Here is a 12,617-nt window from a genome sequence, read left to right as displayed (position 1 = left end):
CGTTTCGAAATAAATAAATATTAGTAGTGCGAAAAGTTTCTTTGTTTTTAACCCTGTAAGAAATTTTTCTGCCAAGAAGAGACGGAAGAAACCACAAGCGTAATCAATAAAACTTTTAGGCTCCTCTTAAACTGAACTTCATTAAAAGCTGATCTTTTGTGGATGCACGAAAGTACGAAAAAATGAATGTTCCTGTGTAATGGACACCTTCCTAAGTAAATCACTTAAGTCTTGATATGATTGGGTTGAATTTCCAAGTGTGACACCTGTTCAAATGGTTCAAAATGGCTTTGAGCACTATGGGATTTAACATCTATGGTAATCAGTCCCCTAGAACTTAGAACTACTCAAACCTAACTAACCTAAGGACATCACACACATCCATGCCCGAGGCAGGATTCGAACCTGCGACCGTAGCAGTCGCGCGGCTCCGGACTGAGCGCCAAGAACCGCTAGACCACCGCGGCCGGCTGACGCCTGTAATAGTCTCTTATTAAATAGTAGTCTGCCCTGATAGGTGAATGGTCAGCGTGACGGACTGCCATCCTAATGGGCCCGGGTTCGATTCCCGGCTGGGTCGGGGATTTTCTCCGCTCAGGGACTGGGTGTAGCGTTGTCTTCATCATCATTTCATCCCCATACGGTGCGCAGGTCGCCCAATGTGGCGTCGAATGTAATGACCTGCACCAAGGCGGCCGGACCTGCCCCGTAACGGGTCTCCGGGCCAATGACGTCAAACGTTCATTTCCATTTCCATTAAATATTAACGTTTCGAGATCTACAGTAGAGGCTCAAGAGAGAAGGTCTTACGAAAAAAGCAGTAATCATTTAATACTAATAGCTGTTACAATACGTCTGTCGCCAATAAATGTGCTCTTTAGTGGTCTCTTGTGTTATATTATCATTCCTCATTATTAATTATTATATGCACACACAACAGCCCTTGAGCACTATGTTTTAAGGTTTACCCTATTTTGTGCAGCAAAGAGACAGAAACAGTTTTATTATCCGAGACACGTCTGGAGGACATAGCATCTAGAGAAGTAAACCAAACTATTAAATTGTGAGTATAATATACGTCTCCAGGCTCTTTCTGAATTCGAATGAACGTTGCCCTACATTGAGGTGACAAAATAGCGTCGGACCTCCTTTTGCAGGCGTAGTGCAGCACCTCGACTTGGTATGGACTCAACAAGTCGTCGCAAATCCCCTGCAGAAATACTGAGCCATGCGGCTCCTACAGCCGTCCGTAATTGCGAAAGTATTGACGGTGCAGGGTTGTGCACGAACTGACCTCTTGATTATGTCCCATAAATATTCGACAGATGGCCAAATCAATCGCTTGAATTGTCCAGAATGCTCTTCAAAACAATCGCGAACAATTGTCGTCCGTCGACATTGCGCTTTGTCATCCGTAAAAAATTCCGTCGTTGTTTGGGAACATGAGGTCCCTGAATGGCTGCAAACGGTCTCCAGGTAGCCGAACATAACCATTTCCAGTGAATTATTGGTTTAGTTGGATCAGAGGAGCCCGTCCATTCCAAGTAAACAGAGCCCATATCATTATGAAACCTCTACGAGCATGAATAGTGCCTTGCTGACGACTTGGGTCAATGGTTTCGCAGGGTCTGCGCCACACTCGAACCCTACCACCAGTTCTTACCATCTAAAATCGGGGCTCATCTGACCAGGCCACTGTTTTTTAGCCGTCGAGGGTCCAACCGTTAGGGTCACGAGCTCAGGAGAGGCGCTGAAGGCGATGTTGTGCTGTTAGGAAAGGCACTCGCGACGGTCGTCTGCTGCCATAGCCCATTAACGCCAAATTTCGCAGCGCTGTCCTAACGGATACGGTCATTTTACGTCCCACACTGCTGTTATTTTAAGTAGTGTTTCCTGTATGTTAACACTGACAACTCTATGCAAACGCCGCTGCTCTCGTTCGTTAAGTGAAGGCAGACGGCCACTGCGTTGTCCGAGGTGAGAGATAATGCCTAAAGTTTGGTATTTTCGGCACACTTCTGACACTGTGGATCGCGTAATATTGAATTCTCTAATGATTTCCGAAACGGAATGTCCCATGCGTCTAGCTCCAATTACCATTCCACGTTCGAAGTCTGTAATTCCCGTCTAATGACCATATAACGTCGGAAACCTTTTCACATGAATCATCTCAGTACAAATGATAGTTGCACCAATGCAGTGCCCATTTATACCTTGTGTATACGATACTGCCCCCGTCCATATATGTGCGTATCGTTATCCCAGAAGTTTTGTTACCTCATTGTATTCTGCATTTGTGCATTCTGCAGAAAACAATATCCGTATTAGCGCATTGAACATTACATTTTGCGAGAAACTTGATTTCTCCTTGCTTTTAATCACTTTTTGCACATTACCTGTGTTGCATGTACAGAAACAGGACAAAACATCACCTCGTTTATTACTCAACGAAGTCAATCCCTACAGTTGTTTTAAATCTCAAAAGAGGTGGTTCAAATGGCTCTGAGCACTATGGGACTTAACATCTGAGGTGGTCATTCCCCTAGAACTTAGAACTACTTAAACCTAACTAACCTAAGGACATCACACACATCCATGCCCGAGGCAGGATTCGAACTTGCGACCGTAGCGGTCGCGCGGTTCCAGACTGACGCGTCAAAAGAGGTGGTTAAACTGTTCAGGCACTGCACACATTTTGGAAAAGACGGATTTTTACGTAGTTCTTGAATCGTTTCAGGTGAATCTTAAAACGTTCCTTATTCTACACTTCTGCGATTGACTATTACACCATCTCTAATAATACCAAAGTCGACTAAATTATTACTGCTGCTAAGTACACAAAGACTTTCCGGCGATTGGCAGTTGGGGCGGAAACTTTAGCCTGAAAGCAGTGTAAGCAAGTACAGGTGGCACAGTGATTAGCACACTGAACTCGCATTCGGGAGGACGACGGATCAAACCCACGTCCGGCCATCCCGATTTAGGTTTTCGGTGATTTCCCTAAATCGCTTCAGGCAAATGCCGGGATGGTTTCTTTTCAAGGGCACGGACGACTTCTTTCCCCATACTTCCCTAATCCGACAGGACCGATGACCTCGCTGTTTGGTCCCCTCTTCCCGAATCAACTAACCAACAGCGTGTTGCGCGTAAGTTGACGAGCAGATCCTGATATACAATATCCGTATACTGGCCACAGACTGGCAGATCAGGACAGACTTAATTGGCGGGTCATTCTCTGCCTCTGCCTCTGGCTCCGGTGTTGAAGGGTTCATTGTCGGTTTATCAGACCTGGTGCCACTACTTGTCGGTAAACTAGCTCCTCGATTGGCATCACGAGGCTCAGTGAACACTTTTCCAGCTTTCACCAAGGAAAAATTCCTCGCAGTACCGAAAACCAAACCTGGATTTTCTGCACAACAGTTAGCCGCGGTGACCACTCAGCTATAGAGGACTAGGGGAGCCTGAACTGTTTGACAACGCTGCTGGTAATAAATCATAGGCAAAAAAAAGTCATGAAGCATTATCTGCAGTTATTTAACACAGAATGGTACAGCACCCCGGCAAGAAAAGTGACAGACGTGAATTTTTCGTTTATGTACTGAAAAATACGTGTGGGGTGCCCCGATGGGCACGATAAACGTCACATCTCTATCTCGAAACTTGTCCACTGGAGGGCAGCTGTCAGTTTTGTAGCAGGCTACTTACGATTTGGCCAAAAAATAACAGTGTAGCGTTGCTACAGGCGGGTGTACACGGGTCATTCAAGAAAAAAAATGTTCAACTGTGTGTGAAATCTTATGGGACTTAACTGCTAAGGTCACCAGTCCCTAAGCTTACACACTACTTAACCAAAATTATCCTAAAGACACACACACACACCCATGCCCGAGGGAGGATTCGAACCTCCGCCGGGACCAGCCTCACAGTCCACGACTGCGGCGCCTGAGACCGCTCGGCTAATCCCGCGCGGCGTCATTCAACAAAACGGCACATTCGTAGTTGTTACCCTTTTCATTTACAAAGTAAGTTGAATGAACTTTCTAATATAATTAATTATTACAATATCTGTGTTTATGCAGTGTCTCTATCTTACATTACAATGCTCTTCAGATACACACGTATCTCTGATGGAACAGACGCTGTTTTAACGATTACAACTGTTTTAAGTATTTCGAAATTTCGTAATATTTACACCAGCTGTAATCGTCGAAACCTGTGTGTGTACGATACAGAAACATCAGAAACACAGACGTTGTAATAATCAAGGATACAGATGCCACAATGGATAAAATGAGGATAGTAAAAAAATGTTTGTCCCTAGCTGTGCGGGAATCACAAGTGACATAGATGTCACATAAGAGAACTCAAAGTGCAGAGAGTAACCAGGCATTCTTTTTGTAAAAACCACGTACAGACAAAAAGAATATGTGCAGATCATCGACAACAGTACCAGGAGATAACAATTTAACGTCTCTGCAAAGCATTGCGTTGCAGCGTACAAGAAAAATGTGGGAATTTCTTCTATAGAGAATCCATTTTCTCGACGAAATATATTCCTGCATTATAAAAGCCCATTCATGATTTTATGTTTTCGTAAACTGTGATCCTTACATTGTACCTAATTTGATGTTCCTTATTTTCATAATTTTCGTAAATTATAATTTTGGGTTTTGTATTTTTCTATTAAATCAATTTCAACTTTTTTTTTTTTATTTCTTGTTCTGACTTGGTACTAATTTTGCCTGATGGAGATTCAGATGTCGTAGAACATTACAGTGAGTAAAAAAATATGTTGTTTGGTGTGCAAAAGAGGCAAAAATACTAATGTAGGATCATAACAAGGAACGTTTCTACAAAAGCAAGAAAACTAACGCAATTAACTGTACTGATTAGTAATTACCTGACAATACATCACATTCGACAAGAAAAGAACCACAATTCAGTATCACTTCTGTGTAGAATATAATTGAATTAACTGCCAAAAATACTCATATGAAATTTAAAGGAATGATACACTATTTTAGTATGCATTTTACAGATTTCACTAATATTGCATTTTTGAGTTGTGACACTGTTCTCACCGTGTGCGATGTGAATTTAGATGTCGAGAAAGGAGTCATGCGAGTAAGCAACGAAACAAGTTTAGGGTTTAGCGCCCAATTGACGACATCATTGGAGGTGGAGCACAAGATGAGAATGGACAAGAATGGGAATGAAAATCGGAGGAAGCATCCCATGATTTACCTTTAAGTTTAGGAAAAAACATAAACAGTAGAAATGGATGGCCAGATGGGGGTTCAAACCTCATTCCTTCCAGATGCCAGGATGAGATTAATTCGAAAAGGTATTGATAAGTATACCAGAATCTAATTCTGTGGTTTATTTTTTCACAGCTCTTGCTGGACTTGTTATCCTTACAGACAGAGAAGGTTCAAAGAAAAAAAATTGTTCAAATGGTTCTGAGCACTATGGGACTCAACTTCTGAGGTCATCAGTCCCCTACAACTTATAACTACTTAAATCTAACTAACCTAAGGACATCACACACATCCATGCCCGAGGCAGGATTCGAACCTGCGACCGTAGCGGTCGTACGGTTCCAGACTATAGCACCTTGAACCGCTCGGCCACCCTGGCCGGCAAACACAAACAGCAGCTGAACGGCGTTGCCTGGTGAAACGTTGTTGTGATGCCTCGTGTAAGGAGGAGAAATGCGTACCATCACGCTTCCGACTTTGATGAAGGTCGTTCAATATAAGGGGCGTTCAAAAAGAAACGAGCCAGAGACATAATTACCGAAACCAGCACCTGTATGTTAGAAGTACTGACCCTGGCTGTTGAGACACTTGTCCCATTATGACACAAGGCGGTGAATGGCTGTCTCATAAAATTCCCGGGGCTGCGATGTTAACCAGCGCACCGGCCCTGGATCGCATCCACCCGACAGATTAACGAGGAGAGGCGGTGTGCCGGCTAGCCTGGGTGTGGTTTTGTAGGCGGTGTCCCCCATCCGACTAGGTGAATACGGGCTGGTACACACATCCCACTGCAGTTACACGATTTTCAAATACTAAAAAACTGTTAACACACGTCCGCACCGGAGAACACCAAAAGCAGATAGATGGGGCACACGCATTCCGTCCCGAGGAGGAAACTGAAAAATGACGTGCCGACCCCTTCAAGATATGGGATAAAGGCCAGGAAAAAGAAGATGTATAGCAGAGTACAGGACACTATGCTACTCTGCTAGACAGAAAATAAATTCTTAGTGTTGCTGTATAAAACCTGCAAAAAGCCTCTTATCCTAGCAAGAGCCCCGGGATCTGCAGGAATAATTCTCCGCACAAGTGTCCCAACCCCTGTCTCCTTGCTCGACTTCTACGTTCGTCTAGACAACAAGCAAATCGAACAAGCACCCCACATTTCGAGCTGTATTGAAATAATATCAACGCATTAAGGTTGGGTTCACCTTTTTGCAAATACATAATTACTGCTTTTCTTTAACACCCAAAGTGCATACCCAGCGGGATTTTTTCTTTCATTTTTCTGAAATACATACATACAGATTGTATTTAGGTTAGCAAATGCTTTACATCGGATTTTATTGTTATTTAAATTACATATGTACTTTACCTTTTATTTTCCATTATGTGAATCCTGTGGCTGCCAACCAAAATGAGCCACAGGTTTAACTTACTAATCATTTATCTGCAAACATAAGCACTCCGTCTTCAGGCCACAAGTGGCCCACCGGAACCACTCCACCGCCGTGTCACCCTCAGATGAGGATGCGGATAGGAGGGGCGAGTGTTCAGCACACCACTCTCCCGGTTGTTACGCTGTTTTTCTTTGACCGGAGCCGCTACTAATCGGTCGAGTAGCTCCTCAATAGGCATCACGAGGCTGAGTGCACCCCGAAAAATGGCAACAGCACATGGCTGCCTGGATGGTCACCCACCCAAGTGCTGGCCACGCTCGACAGCGCTTAATTTCGGTGATCTGACGGGAACTAGTGTATCCACTGCGGCAAGGCCGTTGCCCAGCAAACATAAGGGTTGTTAAGATATGGTCCGTACTAAATTTTTGTTTATAATCAAATCTTTATAACATATATTCAAGCAAAAATCGAGTCATATGCCCCCCCCCCCCCCGATTTTTTTTTAATGTGTGTCACTGGGACTGGGATGGTAGAAGAGAGAGGAAGAGAGAGAGAGAGAGAGAGAGAGAGAGAGAGAGAGAGAGAGAGAGAGGGAGGGGGGAGAGAGAGAGACCCAATGAAGAGCTGCGCGTTTCGTTGCGGGATCCTTAAGTCGGCGCAAGAGCGTTACAGACAAGTTCAACAAACTCCACTGTCAAACGCTACAAGAGAGGTGTCGTGTATAACAGAAATGTTCACTATTGAAATTTCGAGAGATTACCTTCCGGGAAGAGTATGACAACGTATTACGCCACCCAGAAACGTCTCGCGTATTGACCACGGCGAGAAAATTCGAGAAATTAAGAGAGCTTACTAACAATCATTATACACACCGTAGCCACCATAATGATCTTGAAAGATTCAGCAACTGTACTGATGTTTAACATAATTCTCATTTATCGTTCCGTCTCGGTTACAACATTTTTAATCATATGTCACGTTTCAATTCTCTTGATTATCTTCAGATCTAAGTAGTTTGCCTCAGCAACCCGTCTTGTTTTGCATCAACAGTACTCAATAGAGTACTTTGATACGTGTGACAAGACGTGTTGCTGGCGCAGCTACCTGGATCTGAAGATGATCCAGAGTGACCGACACAGTAATCTAATTAAAAATATGTAACTGAGGCGGAACAATAAATGGGAATTGTCTTAAACATTATTCCCACGCGCCAGTCGCGAGTGGAATAGGGAAGGGGCATCAGTTAGTGGTACCAGCGCAACCTTCCGCCACATACTATCAGATGACTTGCCTAGTATTGATGTAACCACAACAGTATTCTAACATCAGTAGTAGGATACGGATTAGGGGTCTGGGGACACAGACTCACGAGGGTCATGCCTGCTATGGCCGTTAGGAGGGTGCAGCGTAATATGCTCCTGCGTTCAGCAGGAGCATACAGAACAACACTTGGAGGGGCGCTTCTTGTGCTAATGGGGATCTGTCCACTGTACATTAAAATCCGTGAGCAGGCCGCCTGGTACTGTGCGAAGAAGGAAAAAAGGGATAACATAACAGAGATACTTGGGGTTTACGCTGGGGATAAAACTGCAATTAAAAAGAGAGGGATAGAACTATGGCAGGAACAGTAGAACAACGAGGATACGGGGTGCAGAACTTACAAGCTGTTACCGGACATAGAGGAACGAGTAAAGCTAACGTACTTCATGCCTACGACAGGAATGCTGCACTTTCTTACTGGACGTGGCCCCTACCCGACATGTCTATGTCGGTTTGAGAAGCAGGCTACACCCGCCTGTGACTGTGGCGCTGTGCAAGGCACGCCAGAACATGTGCTGTATGAGTGCCACCTCTTCGATGACGTAGCAAACGAACTACGACAACAACTTCCGAATAACGACACGTACCATCTGCATGACAACACCTTCAATGCCTTAAACAAATTGGCAGGCGATATTTCGAAAAAAGTCCTTAAGAAATTGCTAAGGGACAACCAGTAAAAATCACACCAACTTAGACCCCGTGCACTTTTCCTGTTCCGCCGGGCCTGGACTTGGACAGCCGTTTCGCAGCTGGGATCCGACTTGCTCTGGACTAGGGCGGGAGGGTGTACATTTAACTGGATAGGACACGCACCAACTGTGACACTAGACTTAAAATAGGTTAGTATGTAGCAAGATAGGATAAGGTTTTCTAGGATAGGCTGCAGCGATACCAAGTCACCAGCCAGCGGGCACACCCACTGGGATTAGCTCAGTGCGCCAGGCCAACATCCATCAGGTTTATACATCACTGGCACACCTGTAACGCTGCAGGTAGCAGAAGTTTTGTGGTTTAAGTAGAAATAGGAACCCTGCAGTGGTAAGATCAAAATCTAAGATTTACCTGTAGTGTGGAAAAATAGCTGCAATACTGTGTATGAAATTAGGACCCACTAATGTACTCAGGTAGTGGGTTAATATGTACAATGTAATGATTTGAATAGATGTCGATGTAGAAGATAACGCTGTGGTACCTCCTAACGCTATGCAACGGTGCACGACTGTGGACATTTGCTACATTTTGTCATTGCTATCAAAACACACCGTGTAGTGACCCCTGTCACCCGTATGGTTGGGGCTGCGCTGCCGGAAGAGTGCGTCGCGGTGCAGCGGCGGCGGCGGCGGCCGCGGCGGAGCGCTCGCCGGCTGTCCTTGAGGTAGCCCTGGCCAGTGGCCACAGCCGCGGCTGCTGGCCCGGACCGTTACCGCCGCAAATCTGCCCGCCACACAGCTGGCCACGCAGCCCGGCCGCCGGGCGCCGTCTCGCACACACCGGCTGTCTCACTCTAGCGGCAAAACAGACCCGCGACCGGCCGCTCCCAAAGCCTGCACTCCTACTCTGCACAGATACGTGCACTGATTCCCAACAAAGAAACTGGAAAGCGTTGAGAACAGGATAGAAGTACCATGGATATGGTCTCTCACACCTACACTCAAGTCTATTTTTTTCCATCCTCCGATCGGTCGCGAAATTATAAGGGGCAGTCAACGGAAAATAAAACACTCACCAATTACGGGACCATCGAATGGTCCCATACGAAACTGATCGCCACATGCCCCTTTCAATTATCGAACAAACGCAAGGATGGCTGGCATAGTGTTTAGTGTATCTGGGATTGTATAACAGCTAAGACCCTTAGACTCCAGGAAGGCATCTGGCACAGTCGGTATCCCCGTAAGATTTTATGTTGACTATACTACAATGCTGCAATGAAAAATGGCAAACCAGTAGGTACAGATACAATACCGGGAGAAATACTAAAATGCTTGAACCACAATGGAATAAGAGAAATATTGAGGTTATGTAATAAAATATATGACAGTGGTGAATGGCCTGAGGACTTTTTGACAACAGTAATGATTCCATTACCGAAAAAACAAGGAACCAAGAAATGCAGCGACCACAGGACAAATCAGCCTCATTTCACATGCAGCCAAAGTGGTGTTAAGAATAATTAATAAAAGACTTGAAAAAGTAATAGAGGAGAATCTCGGCGAGGAGCAGTTTGGCTTTAGACGGAATACGGGCACCAGAGATGCAATAGGGCTCCTAAGAATCTTGGGAGAAAGGTTTATAGAAAAAGGAAGAGACCTATATATGTGCTTCATCGATTTAGAAAAGGCATTTGACAATGTGGTTTGGGACAAGCTGGCGACTATTATGAGAGAAAAGAGAGTGGACTGGAAAACCAGAAGACTTATAAACTCATTGTACCTTAATCAAAAAGTTTCAGTTAAAGTGAGAAAGTACAAACTGGATCAGACTAGGGAAAGGAGTAAGACAAGGATGCTGTTTATCACCTACTCTTTTCAACCTGTACTTGGAAAATACGATTGACCAATGCTCATTAGATGACAAAGGAGTAGAAATTGGAGGAAGAAGAGTAGGGTGCTTGAGATTTGCTGATGACATGGTCCTTCTAGCCACAGGGGAAAAAGAATTACAGGATTTGGTGGACACCATTGCAACTAACGGAAAAAAATATGGAATGAAAATTAACACAAATAAAACAAAAGTATTGGCAATAGGAGGAAATAAGGAAATAAAAATTGTGCTGAATGGAGAAACACTAGAACAGGTGCAAAATTTTAAGTATCTTGGAAGCAGGATAGACACCGACTGGAAGTGCACCACAGAAATTAAAACAAGGATAGCAATGGCAATAGAGGCGTTTTATAAGAAAAGGAGAATCTTCTGCAGCGATATGAACAGAGAACTCAGAAAGAGACTCATAAAATGTCTTGTATGGAGTGTTCTTCTATATGGCGCTGAAACATGGACTATGAGGAAAAAAGACAGAGAAAGGCTGGAGGCTTTTGAGATCTGGACATGGCGGAAGATGGAAAGAATAAGTTGGATGGACAGAGTAAAAAATGAAGAGGTACTGAGAAGAGTGGGAGAGAAAAGGCAGTTACTAGATGTAATAAAGAGAAGAAAAAGAAATTGGATTGGGCATATATTACGAAAGAATAACGGACTGATAAAAACAGTTTTAGAAGGTTATGTAGAAGGGAAAAGGAAGCGAGGAAGGAAGAGATTCCAGATACTGGATGACATGATGGACGGTACAACATAAAGCAGCCTTAAGAAGGAAGCAATGGATCGCAGAAAATGGAGAGGCAAAGGACCTGCTAATATAGCAGATAACTGATGATGATGATGATGATGATGCTACAAATATAGCACCATTCTTATCCATCATCTGTCGGAGATCATTGGAACAGCGGAAAGTTCTACGGGACTAGAAGAAGGCCCAGGTCACAGCAATTTATAAAAAGGATAGAAAATCGGATGCACACAATTACCGGCCAATTTCACTGACATCGATTTGTTGTAGAATCGTGGAACATATTTTGTGTTCAGACATAATGACTTCTCTACACTATGAGAAACTCATCTGCAGCAACTAGCACGGTTTTAGGAAACAGCGGTCATGCGAGACACAGCTGGCCCTTGTAATGGTTCTTCATTTACGTGACCATTACGGCACTCCAACACCATTTCTCGATACCAGTAATATCTTACTATTTTTCTGCGAAGTAACAGACATATTTTTGTGGCAATATTCACATTTGGTTTTATTAATGTACAGGTACTCAGATGTATCGATATATTACAGTGATATGGTTCTTCTGTGTGTTCATTTCGCCGGCCGCGGTGGCCAAGCAGTTCTAGGCGCTTCAGTCCGGAACCGCGAGACAGCTACGGTCGCAGGTTCGAATCCTGCCTCGGGCATGGATGTGTGTGATGTCCTTAGGTTATTTAGATTTAAGTAGTTCTAAGTTCTAGGGGACTGATGACCCCAGATGTTAAGTCCCATAGTGCTCAGAGTCATTTGAACCATTTGTATTCATTTCTGTGAGACTGTCATAATCATTGACTTACTTGTAACCGTTTTGGCGCGAATGCCCACAGAGCAGTCTTTGTTTCACTTTGCAGAAGTTAAGTTGTTATTTCGCTTTGAGAAAGAACAGTCAAGTCTTGTGTTTGGTTAAAGTGGAAATTAAATATATGAAGATTGATACAAAGCTGTTTCCTTCATGATGTGACAATTAAGAAGAAATATATGTGAATTTACATGAAGTTTAATAAAAATGTGGACCGTGAACACCAAGTCAAAAATTATTTCTACCATACCATTGTCCTGATCTGGGATCGTTTGATCATTAAGAATTTCCTGAAAAACGCATTTGTTAGGTCTTCAAATATTGCCAAAATACAGATCTGGACCTCCTAGCAGTCAAAGTGAAATCACCCTAGAATCAACAAGATGAGCCGTAACAACTTCGACGAAATCTACGTGGGAATCCATTCAAGGTAAGTGCCAAAATTAATGACTTTTTTACAGTGACTTCATTATTTCCATTCTGACGATACCATCCACAGTCAATAACTTTCTTGTTGCCCGATAAAGCGA

General features: G+C 43.8%; 1 protein-coding gene and 1 pseudogene across 1 annotated transcript in view; one reads left to right on the top strand and one right to left on the bottom strand.

The window, feature by feature from the left end:
- The window catches only part of LOC124614068 (LIX1-like protein), a 307,684-nt gene that overhangs the window by 217,452 nt on the left and 77,615 nt on the right, over positions 1-12,617 (top strand). The gene's annotated exons all lie outside the window — the stretch shown is intronic.
- On the bottom strand, positions 6,923-7,040 carry LOC124614661 (annotated as a pseudogene).

This window comes from Schistocerca americana, chromosome 4, assembly GCF_021461395.2.
Source record: "Schistocerca americana isolate TAMUIC-IGC-003095 chromosome 4, iqSchAmer2.1, whole genome shotgun sequence".
In the NCBI taxonomy this organism is placed as follows: domain Eukaryota; kingdom Metazoa; phylum Arthropoda; class Insecta; order Orthoptera; family Acrididae; genus Schistocerca; species Schistocerca americana.
The sequence above is the reverse complement of the archived record's forward strand: the minus strand, read 5'-3'. Positions and strand labels throughout refer to the sequence as shown.